Source organism: Peromyscus eremicus, chromosome 2 (genome assembly GCF_949786415.1).
Source record: "Peromyscus eremicus chromosome 2, PerEre_H2_v1, whole genome shotgun sequence".
In the NCBI taxonomy this organism is placed as follows: domain Eukaryota; kingdom Metazoa; phylum Chordata; class Mammalia; order Rodentia; family Cricetidae; genus Peromyscus; species Peromyscus eremicus.
The window spans coordinates 97,284,565-97,297,440 of NC_081417.1; the positions used below are offsets into that span (position 1 = coordinate 97,284,565).

Below are 12,876 nucleotides of genomic sequence, written 5' to 3' on the forward strand. Positions count from 1 at the left end.
TTTTGTTGTTTTTGTTTGTTGGTCTGCACAGGGTGTGCATATTTTAATACAAATTTTAATCCATATGTACACTATGTACTCTTTCTTGTTTGCCAAAGGACCCATTTACTCCCTAATCTCACACCCACACACATTAATAAAATTCAACCCCAGACCTAAATTAATGAGGCTGATTTTCACACACCCCTGTGAATTGACTTTTGAATCAATCCAGGAGCATGTCTGCATGCATGTGCCGTTTGCTGAATCCCCTGGGGATCTGGGGAGATAGCAGGCACCCTCCCAATTAGCAGGATCACAGGAGCCAAATCTGCCACTCCTAGAACTAAATATTTTATTACCATCTTGCTCTTATAGTCCTAGCATCCTTGGAGTACTGCAGGGAAGCAAGGCTGGAGTAATGGGATAGGTGAGGGGAAGATCTGCTTAAGCCAGGCAACTTATTTTCCACTGGGGAAAGGTTTATGATCAGTGTGCGCAAATCTTTAGAAACTTCCCCTTTCTTGAAGTTCTTCTCCAGGATTCAAGTCTCCCGGACATGAATCATTTGAGTTGATTTTGCCAAAGAAAAGGAGTGCATGAACTTTGTTCTCCCATGACCAAACGAATGAGTTCCACTTTTTCTCTTTAGCTCTAGATAAATTAGAGAAATTGGTCTATCTTTCTTCCCAAGTATTCCGTCAGACTTTGTTTAATGTAGAGGAAATAATAGTTGCCTAAACGCTGCACAGTTGTCTGGCATGCAGCCTGTGTCCTGTCACTGGTTTTGTCCATGTATTTCATCAGGCATGCACCCACCTTCCCCCTGCCTCTGATTCTGTACTTACTTCACTGATGAAACTGGATCTACACTCAGACTCGATATGAGGAGTTTTTATAGGTCAAGAAACTGTCTTTGGGGTTTCTCCATGTAGGGTTCTTTCCACATCTCAGGATGCTCTTGACTCCCATGCACTTTGTACCACTCACATCAGTTTTTCTCTTCACATAGTTCACAGCCTCTGCCAGTGTTTTCTTCCATTTCAGTCCAGATTCTCAGGGCCCAAAAACTTTGCTGGAAAGAACTTGGTTCTTTTGTGTCTTTTTATCTGGAACTTTTAAATGTGAGGTCTTAATCCAAAGGAATAAGACTGGCTTGTCTACCTTCATTTTTCTTCAGTTCTGTACCCATTTTCCTCATTGCACAAGTCTCACATTCAGGCTCTGTAAGTGGAGCAGGGAACATGAAGGTCAAGAGTAGACTTCATGATATCTCTCAACCACACTGTGCTTTGTGCCTAGTAAAGGTAGGTTGAGAGGAAAATAAAATGAAAAGAAAACAAAACCCTTTGATTTCCAGTAGACACATCTACTCATGTAAATGAATCATGAAAGTGAGAAATGGAGAATATACTATGTTAATGATCTTTGTGAGGGTGAGTTAGGTGTGCTTTCTCATACATTAAGAAATGGCAGTGGTCAGAATGGAGATACACTGACGAAATCTTGGAGATACTACCTATGTGCACAAGATAGAAGGATGGTTGATTGACTCATCTGGAAGTCAAACCAACTTCTCAAAACTCTCTTCTTCCTCCACAAAGCCTGCCCTCCCCTGTTACTTTGATTGTACTCTGTATGAGATTTGTTTGACTCACATCTTTGGTTATCTCTCACTCTCTTTCTTCCATCAGTCATATCTGTGTTCCGTTCTTCAGGAGGCAGCATCACACCTTGCCTGTGAGCTCCCCAAGAGCTCTGCAGTATGCCATTTCTCCTCTGGAGAATCCACCTGTAAGTTAGTTTTCCCTTTCAGGTTTTCTCCATGAATCCCCCAAATGAGGTTGGCTTCCCTTCACATCTTATTGTTGTCTGGCACTTACCCTCCTCCTCGGCGTGCCCCATATGTTTCTAACTCAGGCCAGTAAAGTTTTCAGAAAAGAGACAAGAAGTGAAGTGCAAAGTAGGGGAGGGATAGAAGAAGTCGATGAGAAACCCAAGAACAAGAGTTTTTAAAAACCATGTCTTCTATTTCAGGAAAATCTTTTAGGAGACACTCCATCTTTATAACATTAAGAACATAGGAATGAGAAAATGTGACGAAATTCTGTATAACATGAAACCTACTCAGCCAAGGTAGCAAATCTAATGGGTGTCCCTGAAAACCAGCTGGCAGCATCTGGCAGAGGTCCACTCACAAAAGTGCTTACGAGGCTGTGTGCACAGAAGATTCCTGAACCAGCACCAGGGCTTTTGATTCAGTAGACTTGGGTCGAATTCCAGGAACATCAGTTGTTAACGGCCACTCACAGTGATTGCAGCCCTGCAGTAGAGACAATGTTTCAAACTTGTGGGCTCCTTCATCAAAATCTTCAGTACCTTCCTTGTCTGTTGGAGAACCTGATGGAGGAGTTTCCCAAAATGGAAGCGTCTACAGGAGGAAAATGTTGCATTAAGGAGCTGTAAGATTTATGGGTGATTTTTGAAATGTAATTTAATTTAAGGAAGAACTGTTTTGGACCAGCATTAAGTGAAAAAAGAAAATATCCAGCCTTGAAGCAGTTACTGTCCAGTCACTGAAGCATCAGAAATGATTACAAGCAACCCAGGTCAGATATGTCATGGGAGTGTTAAGACTGTCTAGAGCCTTGTGGGAAGGCGTGGGGTTTCCAAGCCAAGAGTCATTTGTGTACACAGTTCACCAACTTGCATCTTAGAGAAACCCAAAGTTTGCTGGCTGCAGGTGCAAACCCCACACTGCAGCCCAGGGGAGACATTCCACAGCACACAGTCTGACACACTGCCCTGTCTGCCCCGGGTACGCTCCTGCTAATTCCTTGGAGAGGATCTGAGTCTGGTAAACTATACTGGTCTGAGGACTGCCGGCGGTGGGTGCTGTGAAAGCTGAAATTATCAAATAGCAGTGAAGCATCTCATAAACACACGATGAAATGAACTTAGGGCAAAAGCCGATGTTTGTTTCCAGAATCCCCCTTTTCAGTTCATTTTTAGGGAGGAAGCAATGTTTAAGGCCACCCCATTGTTTCATGAACACAGACATCCGAATTGATTTGAGGCAAAAGTACTCAGACTTGAAGGAGAATGGCAGTGCTGTAGCTCTGGGGTAAACACACACACACACATACACACACACACACACACACACACACAGAGAGAGAGAGAGAGAGAGAGAGAGAGAGAGAGAGAGAGAGAGAGAGAGAGAGAGAATTCATTCATTAACTCATTATGGGTCAAGTCAACCAGCGATTGAAACTTCAGGTTTTTTTATCCTACATACCTAACATTAAAAGGAAGGTTACAGACAACCAAGGGTTAATGTACAGGATTAATATAAGCACTGTTCCGTTTAATCTCTAAACCCACACATATTCACTCTGAAGCTCGTTTCTAAGGTTCTCAGACTTGACGAACCTTCTCTTTCGGCAACTCAGCCCGTGCGTCTCAGGAGAGCTAAGTTTTCCTTCTTATTTCCCTCCACAAAACTTTCGATTCTGACAGTGTGTGGCTTCATCCCTGATTGATCTTGAACTGGCATGAATTAAAAGGTTCTCCCAAATGAGAAGTTCCATGGAAATAGGCATCTTTCATCTTTGGAGGCAAAGAAGTCCTGTGCCACATGGTGGGTGGCAGTTCCTTTGATCAGCATGCCTTTGCTCAAGCCCAGAAACTGAGTCACCCTACCAGGCCTAGCAGTACAATAGGCAGCAGTCACCCTACCAGGCCTAGCAGTACAATAGGCAGCAGTCACCCTACCAGGCCTAGCAGTACAATAGGCAGCAGTCACCCTACCAGGCCTAGCAGTACAATAGGCAGCAGTCACCCTACCAGGCCTAGCAGTACAATAGGCAGCAGTCACCCTACCAGGCCTAGCAGTACAATAGGCAGCAGTCACCCTACCAGGCCTAGCAGTACAATAGGCAGCAGTCACCCTACCAGGCCTAGCAGTACAATAGGCAGCAGTCACCCTACCAGGCCTAGCAGTACAATAGGCAGCAGTCACCCTACCAGGCCTAGCAGTACAATAGGCAGCAGTCACCCTACCAGGCCTAGCAGTACAATAGGCAGCAGTCACCCTACCAGGCCTAGCAGTACAATAGGCAGCAGTCACCCTACCAGGCCTAGCAGTACAATAGGCAGCAGTCACCCTACCAGGCCTAGCAGTACAATAGGCAGCAGTCACCCTACCAGGCCTAGCAGTACAATAGGCAGCAGTCACCCTACCAGGCCTAGCAGTACAATAGGCAGCAGTCACCCTACCAGGCCTAGCAGTACAATAGGCAGCAGTCACCCTACCAGGCCTAGCAGTACAATAGGCAGCCAGTATCCCAGTGGAAATGATGATCAGGGATGGTTGGGAATTTCCATCAGAGCATCTTAATCCTGTAGCTTGAGTTGTCACCATGAGTTCCACTAGGCCCATTAAAATGACTTCAGGTCACCTCCACTGAGCCTGCCCATTCACTCCAAAACAATTATCCTAATCCCCTTAGCAGACCCAATCCCTTAACACTTATGAAGTGCCCTCCTATGCAGGGTGCTGACATTTTCCAACAACACTGGCCTCTTTGAAATGCCAATCAAAAATCCTTCTTGTTAAAATACATGACCCTCTCTGCAAGTATAAACAGACCTTCATACATCACCGCCACCACCATCATTAAAAAGCACTTACAGTACACCCACCTGTGTGCGACGCTGTGCTGCTGGGCCTGGCCCAAGCAAGTGCCTGAAGTGCTGACCTCAGGAAGGACCAGTTACAGTCCTGCCACTTCAAGGTTCTTCTGCTGCTTATTTAACAGTCTGTGCCCCTGGGCATGGGCCTGCAGTAGACCATTTCTGGTGGCTGGGTAATTGCCTCAAGAGGATTAATTAGCTGCTCAACATAGCAGCTCTTGGAATAGTCTCACGTGGCCAAGCTCAGCACTATGAAGTTTTACCAAAATGCTACTTCCCAGAAGTTTAGTCACTCCTCCCCAGCCCTCAAGTACTTGGTTCTCTGCGAGCTGATTCTGGAGGTTCTTGCACAGTTTCTGTCTTCCTCCCCCATGTCACCCTTTTGACGACTCACCAGTAAGGATGGAAGAGTGAATACAATTAGTGATGAGCCAACCTTTGTGATGCTGGCAAGCAAGCCTGTGTCAGAGGTTGGAAATTGATCTATCACTCTATTGCCTACTGCCTAGGGAATTTTTGAGAGACATTCCAAGATACAGCCTCCTCCAATGTAAAATGGTAACCATGCACACAGCCAACAATTGTTCCGAAGGTTAATTAAAGCAATATATTCTAAAGATATATTCTTTCAATCTTGGTGGCATTGAGGTCCCAATATCGCACTGGTTAAATCATAGATAAGACTAACATTACTTCTCAAATCCAGGATGATGTATGAGGATTCATGTTTCAGAAACTGGAAAGACTTTACAGAAATTTACAGTCATAGCTAGGCATGGTGGCTTATGTAAAAAAAAAAAAAAATTCACAATCAAGAAAGAGGCAATGTAGTGTGGAAAAGGAGTTGTGCCTGGGATGCACTACTTCACGAGAATAGGGGATGTATTACAAGGTTGCACTGCTCAGGGCAGATAAGGCCAACCACTGAGTCTGTGGTAGATAGAGAAGTTTCCCTGGGAAGTCATAGGAAGGAGGTAAAGCATGAGGGAGTGAGAGGCAGGTGGAGAAGAGCCATTTAATTGGCCATTCACTCATCAGTTTCCTTGTCCTCCACTCAACAAGAGTTCATTGTTGTCTCACTTATGCCTGAAACCATGCTTGGAATATTTATGTGATTCCTGATGAAAGAAGAGATGTGTAAAACAAAATGAAAGTGGATATGGGCGCATGAGCCTCGTCCTTGCCTACATGACTTTAAAGTTCTCATTAGCACTATGCTTCCGTTTGTTCTTTGTGTACTGTATCTGGGCCCAAGAGAGGTGCATGTCTCATAAGAACTTAGAAGTTGATAAAGTAAAAGAAGACAGCAAGATGACACTTTAAATCATGGTGGTCATGGTGATATATGACTGTGCTCCACACTGGGAGGCTGAGGAAGGAAGGCTCCAGGCAAGATGAAGCTGTGTAGCAAGAACCTGTCTCAATGACAACAAAAACAGGAGACATTTTTATTTAAGCATATTTTTAAATTTCCCCCTTGCCTTTTCCCATAATGCAAGTCAAATCTCTCTCCTTTGGTCACACCCCCTTGCATCATGGACAAAGGGACAGCATCATAGAGAGTCCACCCGAGGTTAGGCTCTTCTTTCCAATCAGTTTTCTTTGACATTCTTCAATTATTGACAAGAATGAAATACATTCCCTACCCAAGAGTTCAAGAAATGTCTACAAATGCCTGTGACCTGCTCCTGAGGCTGTCTTACCCCATTGTATTTTTCCCACAGTCCAGCAGTAATGGGTGACATACATGTCAGAAGTTTTAGCAAGTGTGCTTTATCACTGGATGGTTTGATTCAAAAATGGGATATGTTCAGGTTCTAGCGAACAATCTCAAAAAAGAAAAACAAGGCTATATAGATGGATGTGCCTTGTATCCTTTGACTTCAGAATTCCCTCACTCAGCATGGCTCTCCAATTCTGATTCCATATCCAATGTTAAGCCAGTCCCATCAGAACACGCCTCCAGTGCCTCAGCTTCCTTTTTGGCAGATGGGAACAGTGGTGTCTATTGCAGTGCATTTATCAGCAAAAGCGATCAGGCCAGGATCTTAATAGTCTAGAACAATTCTACTTAAAGCAACCTTTTAAGTCCCATGTCATATCATCTGTTATAATTTTAATTAAAACTTTTAATGCATTTATCTGTTATAGAGGAGTGCATGCCACAGTGCACTTGGGGAGGGCAGGGGAGTAAGTTCCCTCCCTCCAACATGTGGGTCGCAGATGGAACTCAGCAAGTACCTTCAACTGCTGAGACATCTTGCAGCCCATCCATCCTGCATCATTTTGATCATAGATCTCCCTACAGCTTGAAAACATCTTCTTTACTCACCTGCTCATTTGTCCAGCTCGTCTTTCTCTTGCTCATTAAAATATAAGGTACAAAGGGACAGAGGATTTCTTTGTAATCTATCAGGTTTTTCCTGTTCTTAGGAGGCATCCAACTCCATGAGTGTTTGTAGATTGTGCAGTACACCATTGATTAGTGATAAGTACACATGTAGATATATCTCATATATGTGTGTAGATTATTTACTGGATCATACTTTCTTACCTAAGTATTCAAATTCATAATTTTAAAATCTAGGTATGTTTTATCCTAATCTCTCTATATATGCACATATATGGATATAGATGTGTTATATGTGAATATCACAACACTGGGGAGTGGTAGTCTCTGGAAATGAACCCAGAAACCTATGCCCAGTTTGTATTTCTTCCATGATAGGGCAGCTGGCTATCCATTCATCCGTTTCGCTGGCTTACAAGATGACTGTCACTTTCCCTGACCCTGGTCTGATTTTTCACCCACTCAGAAGCTGCAGTCCTCTTTCTAGCTCACACCTACCACTTCCATCTGCCTGGCCAGTGGCAACCATGCATGGTCTGATTTTGTCAGGAATCCTCTCTACAGATTTTGTGGGAATGGTAACTCAGCTCTTTCAGAGACTTTACAGATGCTAGTTTAACTCCTTATTGAAGCATCAGACGCTAAGCCCTGATCTCCAATGGCATAAATCATCCCAAAGCAACCCCATAGATCTTGTACTCCACAACAATGAGTCTGAGTCCACGCATGAGGCAGCCACTGCTGGCCACACCCCCACCGTGCTGCTGGAAGGTGACTGCAACCATGGCTTCCAGCTCAGGCTGCTGAAAGGGGTCTCCAGAGTCTTTGGCAGTGTTAATTGCAAGATCCTTCTGGCACGCCAGCCAGGCTTCTTCGTCAGGAAGACCATGCCATGTGCAAGTCGTTCCCAGTGGCACTGCTTCAGAGCTCACATTTGGCAGCAAGCAGCAACATTTAAAAGAAATGTTTTTATTTGCTCTAGTATTAGGTTCGTTACATCATCCCCCACCTTCATGCTAACTTTTGGGGACTGAAATATGGTTTGTTTGTTTGTTTTTTGCTTTCTTTTGTTTGTTGGTTGGTTTGTTTTCCATTTGTGGTAGCATTTCACCAGGTTCCTAAATTCTGTGTCCAAGTGAGATTGTTGCAGAAGGGAGCCCACAGCTGGGTGAACTGACCTAGTGTTTATATTCAGGGGTGTGGGCAAAAGGGCTAGTCACATGGTAAGGGAACACAGTGGGAAAAGGAACCTGTCTTTACCTGAAGTCTGTGACTGACTTTAATTCTACAGTACTGCTCCCCATGACCTGAGTCATACTCATATAATTTTTAATTCTCCCTTAAGAGCTCCCCCAAGGGAGCTTTGGTTGTGACAAGCAAGGTTCTGTGACAGACTTCCTAAAAGCAAAGGCTCCACGTCACTTTTCTGCCTGATTTAACTTGATCTTTCAGTAACCGGAATTTAGCCAGCTACGCTATGAAACAACACAAAAATCACATTCCCAAGGTCTGTAATATGCCATTCATTAGGAAGACTGTCTTGGCGTCCACTGTGGGTGTCCTCTTGCTGCACCATAAGACCTAAGAGAACACAAAAGAGCCAAGCCACTAAAAGAGCTGCTGTAGAAAGAAAGCACTGTGGTCACAGGGCCCAGGCCAATGCCAAAGGCATGCAGCAACTGAAATGCAGATGTTTGACTTGGCAACACGATATGGCATGTGGGGCTTTCAAAGTCAGTGAACCGACTGGGGTGATGAGGGTTCTCATCTTCCAGAACTTGTCCTGAGATTGGAATTGCTGCATTGGAATTCTCCTTCTTCAAAAGATTAGCTACTAGGGACTCATGTAGTGAGAACACATCCTTTCTCTTCCCTTTGGTGCCACAGAGTTTCAGGTAGACCAAAGACCCAAGTACTTGGAGTCCCTGGGGCTTTCTCCTGCTTTATCTAAAAAGCTACCACTGGGAGGTCTCCCAGACAATATATGAATAGAAGGCCTTTGTTCTTGGGGATCATAATCTAAGGTTCTTATCTTTAAAAAAAAAAAAAAAAAAACTCTCAATACTTCCAAAGTTGATGTTTTCTACCATTTAACTCTCTTAAGTTATATGAACATTCTCTAAATTTTAATAGTATGCACTAAATTTTTCCACAAGATTCATATGTTAAACTCCACATCTTTAGTACCTCAGATAATTATCTTCTTTGGAAACAGGGTTATTATATAAATGACCAATAAAGTTGAGATGAGGTAGCAGTAGAGTTTAATATGTGTCTTACCCCATAATGTTGTTCTCCTCCTGAAAGGAGATATTGACCAGAGACACATGGGGAGAACAGCATGTGAGTGGGAGGATGGTAGAAATAGAGCATGGAACACCAAGGACGCCAAGGAACACCAATGCCACCAGAAAATCACCAGTAGCTGGGAGGACTTAGAGTGGGGGATCGTCCCTTTGCTTCCTAAGGAGGGGCAAAACCAAGTCACCTTCTGGATCTAGACTATAGCCTCTGGGTCTTTTTCTGTCCTTCATTCTTCTTGTGATGATCATTGTAGCAATCTTTTTTTTTTAAAGGTTTATTATTATGCATACAATGTTCTTTCTGCATGTATGCCTGCATGCCAGAAGAGGACATCAGATCTCATTATAGATGGTTGTGAGCCACCATGTGGTTGCTGGGAATTGAATTCAGGACCTCTGGAAGAACAGCCAGTGCTCTTAACCTCCGAGCCATCTCCTCAGCCTCCTCATTGTAGCAATTTTAGCAAAATGATTCCTAAAGGAACTGCTTTCTGGTCTATGTACCCCCAACCGCTACCCAAATTAAAATTCTTGGGTAATTCTCTTCACTAACTTCCCACACTAGTTTCAGATAGAGATTAAAGTTGAAAATTGATGCAAAAAATGGACAGAGCCTGTTCCACTATTTTCGGTATCCTCAGTGTTTTCCCCGTAAGGCTATCTGTTAAGCTCTGCATGAATCACAAAGTCTTCACTGTCCTCCCAAGGAAAGGGGTATAACACGAATTGCTAAACAGTCTTATTAATAATAAAAAACAACAGAGCCAGATATTGAGGTAAAAACCTGAGAGATTAGAGGAGTAGAAAAAGCCACAGACAACCTCACCTCACTGACACCTCAGTCTCCAAAGAGAGCTACTTCCTGTATACCCACGCCTACACGCCTTTCTCTTCTGCCATCTCATTTTCTCTCTTCGCCCAGATACTTCATATCCTCTTCCTGCCCAGCTCTGTCACTTCCTGTCTGTACAGATCTCCAGACATTTATGGTTAGTGCTGGGATTAAAGGCATGTGTCACCATGTCTGGCTCTATTCCCCAGTGTGGCTTTGGACTCACAGAGATCTAGATGGATCTCTGTCTCCCTAATGCTAGGATTAAAGGCATGTGCTACGATTGCCTGACTTCTATGTTTAATATAGTGGCTAGCTTTTTCCTCTGGTCCTCAGATAAACTTTATTAGGGTGCACAATATTGGGGGACACAATACATTATGACAAAGGGGAAATGTAGATATTAAAGAGTTGAAACTCAGAAACAGTTACTGTGGTGGAGACTTGCATGTACCTTGCTCTGAGAAACAGTATCAGAAAGGAGATAAGCTAAAGAGGTTCAGTGTGTCGTGGTCAAAATGCAAGGATGAAATGATGCCTCACATGAACCAGGGCCAGTGGTCAGAAACATTGCTTGTGTCTAGAATAGCTAAAATGTTCTCTCCCCTTTTTATCAGGATAAGAAACTAACCAGAAACTTTGGGGACTATTCCTAGATGGGGTGGTTTTTATACAGCTTATATGTAAATAAGTATTCCCGGAAGTGGGATGTAGTGAGTGCTGTATTTTTCACTCAATTCCCCCTCAGGAATGAGACACACATGCCCCTTTCATGCCAAGAGTGATGGCTCCCAAGGCTCACTGCTGACCCTTTTCTTCATCATTGCCTGCACTTGAAGGAAGAGTAAACTCCCTTACCTCAGGTCACATTCCATCTAGGGGACAGCATACATACAAGGAGTGCAAAGCCACCAGACAGCAGTCATAATTCTTGTTTATTGATATCTTACTGTGTCCTGTGGTGGACACATTCCCTCTTTGAAGTTCAGGAGCTCCAGATTTTCAACACAGAGTTAAAGAGGCAGAGAGTGTAAATTATCCAAACAGTCAGTGGAAACAACGAATGCCTATATTATTCACATTTCTTTCTTGGGACCACATATTCTGCCTAGCAAATGATAGTATGATACCATTGCCATTGCTTTAGTGCATATTCTGTTCAGGAGAATAGAACCCCCTACTCATGTATCCTCTCAAGGATGGCACTTAAGCTACTTTTAGAAAATATCCATCCCTCTGTTCAGCAGTTCTCAACCTGTGGGTTGTGACCCCATTGGAGGGGGTTAAACAACCTTTTCACAGGGGTCACTTAAGACCATTGGAAAACATAGATATTTATATTACAATTCAGAACACAGTATAACAGTAGCAAAATTACAGTTATGAAGTAGCAATGACAATAATTTTATGATTGGGGGTCACCACAACATAAGGAACTGTATTAAAGGATCACAGCAATGAGAAGGTTGAGAATCACTGCTGTAATTGATCATGCTACTACCTATCTTTTCAGCAGTTCAGTGAGTGCTTTGATGTGGAGATTCATAAAATTTGAGGTTGGCCTTCCTCTGCTGTAAAGTAAATTTTTTTTTTGGCCAATGTCATCATATTATGTATCATCTTATATTGATACATCAAATGCCCTACATATAATGGTTTTTGCTGATTCACTACAGGCAAGGACATCATATCCGTGCTTAAGATGTATTGATTTAGTCAAGGTGAATTGTGCCTTTGAAGGTAGAAAGAGGCTATTTTATTCAACTTGTCATTCTCCTTAGGAATGCTGACACCCTACGGGCTCCCTATTGCCTCTGTCACTGATAGGTTGGATTTTTCAACAGTACCAGTGACTAAATCATCTATGATGAGTGGCAGCCTCCAATGTGAAGTCCTTACATGTCATAATAACTATACCAGTCATGAGTTATTTGTATAAATACTGGGGTCCCAAATGACCCAGACCCAATTGTAGATGTGGCCATTCTATATTACAAGATATCACGGCTGGATTGATCACATCTCATGACTTAGTATGTCTGACAAAACTCCAACCATGAGGGGGAATTCTGGTCTCAAGTCACTTTGGAGCCTGTCATCATTCTACCAAGGCAGTAGCATGCCAAGAACTGGGGCATAATTTTCTGGTGCAGATGGCATATCTTTGCTCCATGAACACGTAAGTCTACACTGTGGTTCTATTACTGTGGCTCACCATAAACTTTGTATAGCATCTTTTTATACCACAAAAATTATCTCTATTAGGATACTCTATATTACTATGCAATACCACATGGTCTGACAGATGTTATGGCCTAAGGAGCAGGGCCAGTTGCATTATACTATAGACCTGTATAGAATGGTCCTGCTAGGGTTTTACCAAAGCCAACATCCAACCAAGTCATTTATAAATGAGTTGGAAATGTTTCCCAAGTATCAATATAAAAATATAAGGCATCCTAAATGCAAATTCTGCCAGCTACTGCATTTCCCTCTTCAGAAGAGGATGCACAAGACGCAATAATTTTTTCTTTCATTCAGAGGCATGCCTCACAGATGTCTAAGATTTTAATGATATAGCTTAATTCTTGCAAAGTTTGTGTCATTCCACTCTGGAGTGTATGGAGTTTATGAAAACATCTAATAAACTGCTGCTTGCTTATCTGGTTTGGTTAGTACCATGTTTGGATTTAATAGAATGATGTTACATTCTGACA

At 43.0% G+C, this 12,876-nt stretch overlaps 2 long non-coding RNA genes across 2 annotated transcripts in view; one reads left to right on the forward strand and one right to left on the reverse strand.

Annotated features, from left to right (window-relative positions):
* Positions 1–311: 311 nt before the first annotated feature.
* Positions 312–5,207, reverse strand: LOC131903734 (uncharacterized). Its single transcript, XR_009377579.1, has 2 exons — positions 5,069–5,207; positions 312–2,410 (listed from the first exon to the last, which is right to left on the reverse strand). It is a non-coding gene; the product is annotated as an uncharacterized LOC131903734 (long non-coding RNA).
* LOC131903735 (uncharacterized) overlaps positions 2,023–12,876 on the forward strand; it is a 28,498-nt gene continuing 17,644 nt past the window's right edge. Inside the window, exon 1 of the long non-coding RNA XR_009377580.1 lies at positions 2,023–2,588. This is a non-coding gene — a long non-coding RNA (uncharacterized LOC131903735). The remainder of the gene's footprint in view (positions 2,589–12,876) is intronic.